The sequence below is a fragment of the Heptranchias perlo genome, chromosome 21, assembly GCF_035084215.1.
Source record: "Heptranchias perlo isolate sHepPer1 chromosome 21, sHepPer1.hap1, whole genome shotgun sequence".
NCBI classification, from domain to species: domain Eukaryota; kingdom Metazoa; phylum Chordata; class Chondrichthyes; order Hexanchiformes; family Hexanchidae; genus Heptranchias; species Heptranchias perlo.
In genome coordinates, this window is record NC_090345.1 from 9,929,702 (window position 1) to 9,941,949 (window position 12,248).

At 40.8% G+C, this 12,248-nt stretch overlaps 1 protein-coding gene across 1 annotated transcript in view; it reads right to left on the reverse strand.

The window, feature by feature from the left end:
- The window catches only part of sufu (suppressor of fused homolog (Drosophila)), a 160,021-nt gene extending 149,125 nt beyond the window's left edge, over positions 1–10,896 (reverse strand). Inside the window, exon 1 of the mRNA XM_068002081.1 lies at positions 10,730–10,896. The gene's annotated coding sequence lies outside the window, so the exon portion shown is untranslated. The remainder of the gene's footprint in view (positions 1–10,729) is intronic.
- Between the last annotated feature and the right edge of the window lie 1,352 nt (positions 10,897–12,248).

Genomic DNA, 12,248 nt, shown 5'->3' on the forward strand with positions numbered 1-12,248 from the left:
TTGCGCACAGCAAGGTCCCACAAACAGCAATGTGATAATGATGGGATAATCTATTTTAGTGATGTTGGTTGTGGCATAAGTAAATATTGGCCAGGACACAGGACAAACATTAACCTATCTTTTATCTTAGAGATGCTGGAAGACCTGCTGTGTGTTTCCAGAATTTTCTGTTTTTATTTCTGATTTCCAGTATTCGTAGTTTTTCTTTTCAATTCTCCTTTTGTTCACCAGAGTCAGACATGTTAGTTTGTAACATTGTTAAGACGAGACTCTCTTCAAGCCTATGCGGATTTTAAAAACGTCAATTGTTGATATATTCATTAAATGTAAGAGTATGGTTAGCATGTTCCTTATTGGTAAATAAAAAATAAAAATTGAAAAATCACTTGAATTAATTAAATGTGAACTAAAGAAAATAAGGACACCCTTCAAATTATGGGATCCATGGTGAAGGTATCATTTCATTTTGAACCATTTACTCTTATTTTTTGGGGCATGTTAGTAAAATAATAATTACAGTGAGAATTGTGCTTATAATTTGTTGTTTTGACTGAGAAATTGATATGCCAGGTACTTCCTATTTATCCCCATTTTGCTATTCTCCCTCCCCCATTTTGTTTCTATCACCACCTTCGATCCCATGGTATTGTGTGACTTTCCCTAACCAAGAGGGCAGACAAACAGCCCATTCCCAGATCTCAGTAGTGGCGCTAGAATATGTAGTATCAACAACAACTTGGATTTATATAGTGCTTTTAATGTAGTAAAATGTCCCAACGCGCTTCACAGGAGCGTAATTAGGTAAAAATTGACACCGAGCCAAAGAAAGAGACATTAGGACAGGTGACCAAAAACTTGGTCAAAGAGGTAGGTTTTAAGGAGCATCTTAAAGAGAAGAGCGAAGTGGAGAGACGGAGAGTATTAGGGATGGAATTACAGAGCTTAGGGCCTAGATGGCTGAAAGCACGGCCACCAATGGTGGGGTGAAGGAAGTGGGGGATGCACAAGAGGCCAGAGTTGGAGGAACGCAGAGTTCTCGGAGGTTTGTAGGGCCAGAGGATGTTACAGAAATATGGAAGGGTGAGGCCATGAAGGGATTTGAACACAAGAATGAGAATGTCAAAATCGAGGCGTTGATGGACCAGGAGCCAATATAGGTGCTGACATGGGTTTCATCTGCCCATCCTCCTTGTCACAAAGCACATCACCTTCAGTTCACACCTTCCACTGGTGCTTTGGCAGATATCACAGAACTCTCTTTATGTGGAATAGCAAAGCAGAAATGTGCATCTGTGGAGCACTGTTGCTTGCATCAATATGCTCAATCATCTGGTAGCCTAGCCAGATATTGAGGCCATCGTAGGAATTTACATTACAGATAACATATGTCAAAGACTTTAGTGTTACACTGGTTATATTAATGGAGACATTTCAACTCAGACATTTTAATAGTAGTCAAACATCAATTACCATAATCATTGGGATCATGCAAATTAGTAACAGGCAGAAAATCAATTATAAACTTGTAAAATGAACATCATAAATATGAATTTGTTGCTGATTTCTTCAACATAAACTCAACTGCTAGTAGCACTGAATTAGCTAAAATTAATTAAATGTTTTGATTTGTATGCAACTCAGTATTGGAATGTTTTCATTCGTAACTATAGTACTGAGCCTTGGAGTTATGTTGTTGAGCAGAATCAGCAGCAGAGCTCCAAACAGCATTACAAAAGAGTCAATTCCACTGCAGTCGCCATGGAATCAGATTGAAGATGACAGCAACTATGTTCTGTGTGATATTGATCTTGTAGTTCACACAGCCTATGTATCTGCTGATCTTAGTTGTTAATCAGCTGAGAGAGCATGTGGTCATCCTTGGAGACAGTTTCCATTCTGGTGGTCGTAGGTTGTCAAAAAGAAAAGGTGTGGCTAACCAATACCTTCCAAGTGATGTGAATGAAGTAGCGTAATGACCGATCGTCCAATGTTACAAGTAATGAATCGGTGTTAGTCTGTTAATAAACGGTGATATTTGTGATGCCTTGTTAGTTGATGCAGAATAAACGTGATTGATAATACAATGTTATAAACGCCAGGGAGATAATAAAATTCACTATTGTCAATAGAGCACTGGACTGCTAATACCTTGATTTTATTTTAAAGAAATAATCATGAGAAATTAAATTCACAGTAAAGACTTCTTACTTGACTGGATGCCTTCCTTGGTAAGGTCCCAGCAGCTCTGACTTGTCACGTTCCACATTGCATTTAATCATCTTTATTTCTACATATTCTTACAACCTCAGCTCCAGATATTCATCAAACTCTTCTAAAGGTGTCAATTCAGGCAGCCTTATCTGCTTTAGTTGGGAGTCTAGTCCACATATCCACCACTCCACACAACAAAAGAATTCCTCCAAACTTCCTCAAAATTCTTTCTTAACAGGATAATACAAAGGGTGGATGATCAATTATAAGACCCTTATAAATTAAATGCATATGTAGTTGTTTTTGGAAGAACATGGAGTAGTAGTTTATGCTGTTTTGACAAAAATCCTCTAGCTAATGTTGCACATTCATCCTAAGCCTCCACATTTACATAATGTACTTTAATTTTAGTTCTCCACTTCCTTACTATTTGGGTAAATGAAATCCCTAAGCAGGAGCTGATCTTTTCTCAGAGCATCATATTTCTATTTCATGAAACCTTTCACAATGTGTAGATAAAATCACAAAGCCACGACAGCACACACTGCATTCAGTTTCCCAATGTGTTAGCGTGGCTCAGTTAGTGGTGCTCTCACATCTGAGAAGGCAGTGGGTTCACTCCCCACTCCAGAACTTAAGCATTTAACCTAAGTTGATAATCCAGTGCAGTACTAAGGGACTGCTGCATGTTGTAGATGCCGTCCTTTGAATGAGACCTTTGCCTATTCGGTGGATGTTAAAGATCCCATAAAGAAAGAAAGACTTGAATTTCTATAGCGCCTTTCACAACCTCAGGGTGCCCCAAAGCGCTTTACAGCCAATGAAGTACTTTTGAAGTGTAGTCACTGTTGCAGTGTAGGAAACGTGGCAGCCAATTTGTGCACAGTAACATCCCACAAATAGCAATTTGATAATGACCAGATAATCTGTTTTTTAGGTGCTGGTTGAGGGATAAATAGCGACCAGGATACCACTGCTTGTCTTCAAAATAGTACCATGGGATCTTTTATATCCACCTATGAGGGCAGACGGGGCTTCGGTTTAATGTCTCATCTGAAAGACGGCATCTTCCTCAGTACTGCACTGAAGTTTCAGCCTAGGTTTTGTGCTTAAATCCTTGGAATGGGACTTGAACCCACAACCTTTTGACCCATGGCACCATTCAACATGGCCAACATTTCTCCCTCAAGCAAAGCACCAAAAGTAAAGAAACAGATTAACTAGCCATTCATCTCATCATTGTAGGACCTTGCTGCGAGAAAAATGGCTCCCATGTTTACCCACATAGTAACAGTCAATACACTTCAAAATAATTCATTGTATGTGAAGCACTTTGAGATGTTGGGAGACATGAAAAGGTATTTGATAAATGTAAGAATTCCTTTGTGAAATAAGAATCAGTGCTTAATTTTTGAAAAACCTGGATAATGAAATCAGTGCACTATTATCATTTCCAGTTACTTTAACTCATGCAGTTGTAATTTTTTACATAAAAGGGATTGCAAAATATTGTGGTGAATAATAATGGTGAGGTATATTTTAAACCATGAGATGTTATTGATGCCGGGTGTTTGGCAAAGGGCCACATTTCCCTACTGAAACACCAATTTTCATCCCTCATCTGTAATCCTACAGCTGTTAACTCCTTCTTGGGATATGGTTACACGGGTGCCGAGGTATGGTTACACGGGTGCCGAGGTATGGTTACACGTGCTGAGCTATGGTTACCCAGGTGCCAAGGTATGGTTACACAGGTACTCGGGTATGGTTACATATGTGCCATGATATGGTTACTCAGGTACCGAGGTATGGTTGCATAGGTACCGAGATATGGTTACACATGAGCCACGGTATGGTTACACAGGTACTTTGGTATGGTTACACGGGTGCCGAGGTATGGTTACACGGGTGCCGAGGTATGGTTACTCAGGTGCCGAGGTATGTATGCACAGGTACCAATCACACTCTGGTATTTTGCCCAAGTGGCCATTGGTTTATGTGTGGACTTGACAGTGAGTATTAAACTATTTGACCACAGGGTACCTCACAGCCCAAACCTACCCTCACCTGATGTGTGTATATAAACACACACACACACACATACACACACCAGAGTTTGCTGAATCCCCATCAAGAGTGGTAACTTGATTTTTTTCACCTCCCTAACCTAGGGAGATCATAATTGAGTTGAGGCCAACTGTAATGCCCCTCTTGCTATCCCATCTGCAGATTGAACCTCAGACTTCTGTGGTCTGTATGGCTCAACTACTCACTGGATAATCATTGAACTATCAGGCAACATGAAGTTGAAAGCAAATGCAAGCAGTAATGTTTCAGAAATAACGGGCGCAGAACAGAAAAGACATGAAACTGAAAAATAGTCCATATTTTCATTTACTATGTAAAAGTATCAACACCTTTGGAGTATTGTTCAGTTCTGGTCTCCATATTATAAAAAGGATATAAAGGCATTGGAGAGGGTGCAAAAAAGATTCACAAGGATGATACCAGAACTGAGAGGATATGCTTATTAGGAAAGGCTGAACAGGCGAGGACTCCTTTTTTTTAGAAAAGAGAAGGATGACCTGATAAAGGTCTTTAAGACAATGAAAGGGTTTGATAAGATAGACGTAGAGAAAATGTTACCACTTATGGAGAATCCAAAACTAGAGGTCATAAATATAAAATAATCGCTAATAAAACCAATAGGGAATTCAGGAGAAACTTCTTTACCCAAAGAGTGGCAAGAACGTGGAGTGCGCTACCACAAGGAGTAGTTGAGGCAAATAGCATAGATGCATTTAAGGGAAAGCTGGATAAGCACATGAGAGAGAAAAGAATATAAGGGTATCCTGATAGGATTAGATGAAATAGGGAGGAAGGAGGCTCGTATGGAGCATAAACGGCGGCATAGACCAGTTGGGCCGAATGGCCTGTTTCTACGCTGTAGTTTCGATGTAACTCGATGTGACTTAAAGTGAAGGACTAAAAACAAACCACCTAGAATATGAAAAGGAATTTGGAAAGATGCACTGCTTATCTGTGTTTTATGAAGCTTTGCTACTCTCTTTTTAATCCTGTTTTTCTCATCTCACTTGTCTCCCACTTTCATTCACCTATGTCTGAGAGGACAGGACAAGCAACATGTTCCTAGGCGCCACTAATGTTGCTCTTGGCCAGTTGCCCAGAGGTGTGTGAAAGCAGCTCAGTGGGGACTTGCCAATTGCTGCAGCATAGCTCAATTCAGAAATTCAGTGAGTTAGGGTATCGAACAGCAGTCCACCATTCTACAATGCTGGGTATTGGTGTTCCAATGTACAGAACCACTGTAAAGAGACATTGCTTAACATGCACTGAAACAGCCAAGTCCTAACTCAGAATCAGGAATGCATATTAGGTATTAGTAGATCTGCTTATAATGTTGCTCACAGGTACTTTGGGGCATATGTCTGGAGGAGTCGAGTAGTTGGATTATGAATGGAGCACCAATCAAGAATGCAACAAGGACCATGGAACAGAGCAGCCTGGAAAACTGGGAGCTGGAGTGGGACATGAGGATGTATGTTGAATCAGGAGTGGAGTGGAGTGGGGTAATTTTCCTATTATCTAGCACATGGGAGCAGCAAAGTCCAGGGCCTGAGGCAGACAGAAACATTCCTGAGGTCCAGTTTGGGAACAGAGGCAGTCCTGGCTCTGAGATAGGGAGCAAAGGAGACCTGAAATTAGGAGTTAGAGATGTTTCTGTATTGAGGCTGGGCTCGAAGCATTCCTGGAGCTGCACTGCAGGTGTTCCTGGGGTTGAGGCTGGGAATGGCAGAGCACTGGGGTTTGAATTTAAGAGTGCAGGCATTCCGCTTGCTGATCCTGGGAATCTAGGCGTTCCTGGGTGAGGGTAAGGGACAGAGCTGTGCTTGGTGCTGTGGCCTATGGATGGACGCACTTCCAATTGACTGTGGAAGCCTTGAGCTGTATTCTGGGTGTTTTGTCCACAGACCCAAACGCTAGTTCGCTCGTCCTCTACCATTTCCAATACTAAACTGAGATCATAACAAAGAAAGGTTGCTAAGTGGAGATGATGAACTGGACATGGATTCCAGTTGCCTAGGTGTGACAAATCACATTGTCAGTTAGGTTTCTGTTGCACAAATAAAAAAAAATTGAAAGCCGGGCTGGTTGGCATTTCAGATTTTTTATATCTCGTTATTTCATCCTTTGCTTATAAATACAGACAATAAAATATTGTCCGCTCACAGTGGTTTTGAACGGCTAGAGTTTGGTGGGACATTGCCAGGACAGAATGACTGACACACTTGCTTATATAACAATAGTCACTGCACTTGGTTTCTTCAGCATGAATCAAAGTAGTGTGTGTGGTCCAAAATTGCTTTGGACCAGTTTATCAATTGTGCAGATGCAAGTTTCAAAGCTATGAGAGACACTATACATGCCAATAATTCATCCTCTAATCCAGATATGAGCACTCACCAAAACAAAAAATTGCAGTTTATTCCAACTGGGATGGAATTGTTTGAATCAAACTCAGCATAATTTAAACTTGTGCCAAATGAATTTGGATTTGGCCCTAATTCTTTTTTTTTCAAAGTTGTAAAGCAGTACAACTTCTCAAGAAACGGATGTGGAAATCAGTGAGAGTTTCAAGGCAATAGCTACAGAAATTTAAACCAGCGCATAAGAGTATATTACACCCAGAGAGACTAAAGGGATCTCACAGAATCCTGATGAGAATTAAATGTTTGTGAGATCTGATGCTATGATTCATTTTCTCATTGTAATTAAAGACGTAACCAAGTTTAATGACTTCAATTATAATCGCTGTTGACATTGACTGGGCTTCATTGGGACTTCCAAACTAGTCATCCACTTGATAGTTGTAAGGACCTCAGTTCAGAAATATTTAATACTAGAACATGCCCAAAACACATGCAGGACTTATTCTAATATTTGCCCTCTAGCATATTTCCAGCAGCGTTGGATTCAACAAATGTAGGGGTTGATTTTTCTCAGCCTCCTGCCTCCGGGAGCGTGCCTCTTTCTGAGGGTTAGAGATTATGGGGGTGACACTGGTCTAGGGTGGTACCGCAAAATCAGCCACAGGGAATCGGCAGCCTGTTTTACACCCTTTTGCATTGATGTTTTTAACTTATTAGACACAACTAGCCCTGTAGTCTCTTTGAGTGTAATACACTCGATGTACTGGTTTAAATTTCTGTAGGTACTGTCTTGAAATTCTCACTGATTTCCACATCGTTTCTTCAGCATGAATCACAGAAGTGTGTGTGGTCCAAAATTGCTTTGGACCAGTTTATCAATTGTGCAGGCATAAGTTTCAAATCTATGAGAGACACTATACACGCCAATAATTCATCCTCTAATCCAGATACGAGCACTCACCGCAGCAAAAAAATTATTCAAAATGGGATGGGGTTGTTTAAATCAAACTGAGCATAATTTAGACCTGTGCCAACTCCATTTGGATTTGGGCCTAATTTTTTTTTAAAGTCCTAAAGCAGCACAACTCAAGAATGTGATGAGGTTTATCCAAGTGCAGGCATGCAATCTTGGAAAAAAAATAATTGTCACAAAGCCTTACTTGTGGATACACTGACGGGGAGTCCTCACTTTTCATGCACTAGTGCGTGAGATTGCGAACTCATCAGGCAAGAACAAATTAGTAAAATGAAAAGGAAAACACTACAAATGTTGGAAATACACAGCAGGTTAGTCAGCATTTTTAAAGAGAAAAGAGATTATGGTGTTTCAATGGGTGTACTCTTCAGTGTTATTCATCAGTTCTGATGGTTACACCCAAAATGTCATAACCTGTCTTTTCTCTTTACAGATGCTTTTGGATTTCCTGTGTATTTCTAGCATTTTCTGCTTTTTTTATATATTTAAGAATGAATGAATAATTCTTGGGATGTTGTCATGGAAATAGTGATTACCTCCATTTATCAAGAGTTTCTTTAGCAATAGAGTCTTCCCGCGCTAAGGACTCATTGTTTAATCAGTAAAAATATTGGACATACTTACTGTCTCACACCTACAAGGCACAAGTCAGGAGTGTGATGGAATACTCTCCACTTGTCTGGATGAGTGCAGCTCCAACAACACTCAAGAAGTTCGACACCATCCAGGACAAAGCAGCCCGCTTGATCGGCACTCCATCCACCATCTTAAACATCCACTCCCTCCACTACACTACACGGACTGTAGCGGTTCAAGAAGAATGCCCACCACCACCTTCTCAAGGGCATTTAGGGATGGGCAATAAATGCTGGTCTTGCTAGCGAAGCCCATATCCCATGAATGAATAAAAAAAATTCCTGATAAACAAAATATTGGAAAGTTACACTATTCGCAACTGAGGTTCACTAACTTCAGCTTTGAGAAATGAATGTTCTTTCTACATCTCTCGGTCTTTGAAACTAACTCTACACTGGGCAATTTAATGGGTTTACAGTTTGTCTCATACCCATACTTGTGCATGCTCACTGCAGATAATGCACTGTAATTGGCAGCCATGCAAATGCCAAATCCAGGGTAGGCTAAGAGGAGGGCTTTCTAAGAAACTGTATCATTGCTAGTTATTCCAGGGGGGCACCCCCAAAACAACTGGCATGGGACAATCAGCAAAGAATTCTGATAATCTGGGAAATCACATGAGAAGAACGAAACTCCATCAGGAGATTGAGATGGAAAAATACACAAAACTATATGAAGGCACTGGGTACTTCTGACAATAGTTTTTACTAAGAAAGCAAGGTGAATGGCCTTCGTTCATAGTGCAGGACACCACGAAAGTTTTAAAAAATGGTGAGAGAGAAATGAGGTAAATGAGGAAGTAACGACTGGGTAGTCTAATAACATTGGATAGTCAACAAAATGAAGACGTGAAGCAGAAGGCAGCAATTGCAAAACACACATTGAACAAATACTACATGACATCCTATGCCACAGGGTGTTGCACCTGGATCGCATGGCATCCCAGATTACTGGGGATTATACCTACATCGCTGTGCAGCATCCTGCTTTAGTATTCCTAATACAATGTTCAATCACACTAGTCCTCAACAACATATTTTTAAGGGGGTTTCATTTTCTCCATTGCCTGTCATCATTCATTATCGATATAAATCATTTGAAAACAAAATGTTATACTTTTTTTTCTGTTGTGTGTAACAACTCAAAGCCCCTTACTTTTCAGGATTAAAGAAAGAATACTTGTTTTTCCCCGATGCTTTACAGTGTTGTACAATAAGATTTTCCTTACCCAGCAGCTTCACATAAAGTCAGACAGTTTGTGCTCTTTACACATCTACTTTGAGACACACATTAAAAATTCAGGCAAGTGACTAAGACAGAGATTCAGTTAATGTACTTGTGTTAGGCAGTAACATAAGTTTCCCTTAGTTCAGTGATCGCAGTCTCGCCTCTGAATGAGGAGATTGTGGGTTCAAGGCTCACATAATATAGGCTGACCCTTCAGTCCAGTACTGAAGGAGTGTTGGCTTTTGGATGAAGCATCCTGTCTGTCTGTTCAGGTGGATGTAAAAGATTTCATGGTACTATTTGAAGAAGAGCAAGGAGGAGTTCTCCCAGTGTCCTGGTCAACATTCCTCCCTCAATCAACACCAGCAAAACAGATTAACTGGTCATTTATCTCATTTGCTGTTTGTAGGACCTTGGTGTGCACAAACTGGCTGCCATATTTGCTTGCATAACAAAGGACACAAAAGGCATTACGCAAATGTAATGTAATTTTTTTTTCTTAGGACTGGCACCTTAGTACAGGTGCAAATAATCTTTTATTTACATAGAATTACATGGAATTTTATAGCAGAAACAGGCCATTCGGTCCAACAGGCCTGTGTCTATGTTCCACCCACCTCCTCCCACCCTACTTCATCTAACCTTATCAATATATCCTCCCTTTCCTTTCTCTCTCATGTACGTAGCTGGCTTCCCCTTATATGCATCTATGCTATTCGCCTCAACCACTCCTTGTGGTAGGAAGTTCCACATTCTCACCACCCTCTGAGTAAAGAAATTTCTCCTGAATTCCTGATTGGATTTATTAGTGAGTATCTCATACTTATGGCCTCTAGTTTTGGAGTCCCCCACAAGTGGAAACATCTTCTCTACGCCTGCCCTATCGAACCCGTTCATAATATTAGAGACCTCTATCAGGTCACCTCTCAGTCTTCCCTTTTCGAGAGAAAAGATCCCCAGCTTGTTCAGTCTTTCCTGATGCTTGTTTATTTGCATTGCATTAACAAAAAAGGAGTCCACAAAACAGTAACAGGACCTACAAAAGGCAACTACCAGTCAGTATAGAAAAATCTCTCATCAACATACATGTTATTCCGAAACTGCAGCAACTTTTCACCAAAGCACAAGTTGTTTTTAGGTAAAGGTGCCACCTTGTGGTCATTAACAGTGCCTACAAAGTTCTGCTGCAGTGGTCTCCAATTTTTTACTCTCCCCCCCCCCTCCGTACCTGAAGTAATTTATTTCTTGCTGGACACAGTTTCACGGGTGCCAGTTGCCCTGAATTACCTCCGTCACGTGGCTGTTATTCATGTCTGAACCTTCACAGTAAGTATCAGTAGGCTAATCGACTGCAAAGGCATCACAACTAAATATGAAACTTTAATTCTTCTAACATCTTCCAGTTCTGACGAAAGGTCTTCGACCTGAAACGTTAACTCTCTTTCTTTGTCCACAGATGCTGCCTGACTTGCTGAGCTTCTCCAGCATTTTCTGTTTTTACTACAGCTAAATATGATCCTGACTTCATTCATAATTATCTATTTATACATGTCTGCTTCAATAGTCTTCCTAGTAACTTATTCAACAACTTTATTATCTTTTGAGCAAAAAGGTTCCACATGACTTCCCTTCTTAGTCCGATTTACTAATTTTTAACTTGTGTCCCCTGTTATTTGAATCCTTCACCATGGTGAACAATTTGCCTGGATCACCTTCATCAATCCTCTTCATAATCCTGTGAAATTCAATGAGGTCACCTCCTCTTTAACAAAGAAAACAAGTTTGTTAACCTTTCTTAATAACTTAAATTTGTTGACACCCAAAGTCATCTTTGTTGCTTGCCTTTGTACCTTCTCAAGGTTATTAATATCTGTGCTTAGCATAGTTATCACTATGGACAATTAGAAGGCACTGGCATGCCATTTGAGTAAATGTTTAATTTGTTCTCAGGATGTGGGCAATGCTAACAAGGCCACATTTATTGCCCATCCCTAGTTACCCTGAGAAGGTGGTGCTGGACCTTCTGCTTGAACCACTGCAGTCCTTGTAGTGATGGTGCTCCCACTATGGTGTTAGACAGGGTCGGCTGATGTTTTTCCCTTTATTTTTGAACCTTGCAGTGATTATTAACAACTAAGTGCCTCGTTAGGCCAATTCAGAGAGCATTAAGAGTCAAAATAGCAGTGTAGGACTGGAGTCATGTTTAGGCCAGATAAATAGGGTGGTAGGCTCCCTTCCCTGAAGATTATTTGTGAACCAGTTGGGTTTTTAAACAACAATCTGGCACTATTTCATGTATCAGATTTATTCAATTTAATTTCACAACTTGCTTGGTGGGATTTGAACTCCCAGGCCTCGGCCAGCAAAAATGGTGCGTGGGAGGGAGTTAAGTTTAGGCCGAATCCACTCACCGCTCCATTCCCGCCCGGCGCCATTTCACCTTCGCCGGCTTTCAAGTCAGCCGAGGCTCCCGCAACAAGCAGGCAGGGGCCCACTTTACATTTAAAAGTCACGGCCCGAAGATTCTTCAGTGCCGCGACTTTTGAATTTACAGTAGGCCCCTGTCTGCCTATCCTGCTTTCTGTACTCACCCAGTCTTTGCACCAAGTGACTCCTCATCCTTGGTGAATTCAACCTGAACTCACCATGCCGCATCTCCTACGATTTCTCCCCCGACCCCATCCTCCACATAACTCTCCCGCCCATATTCACAATCATTTGTCGACCTTGCTATCACATGAGAACTC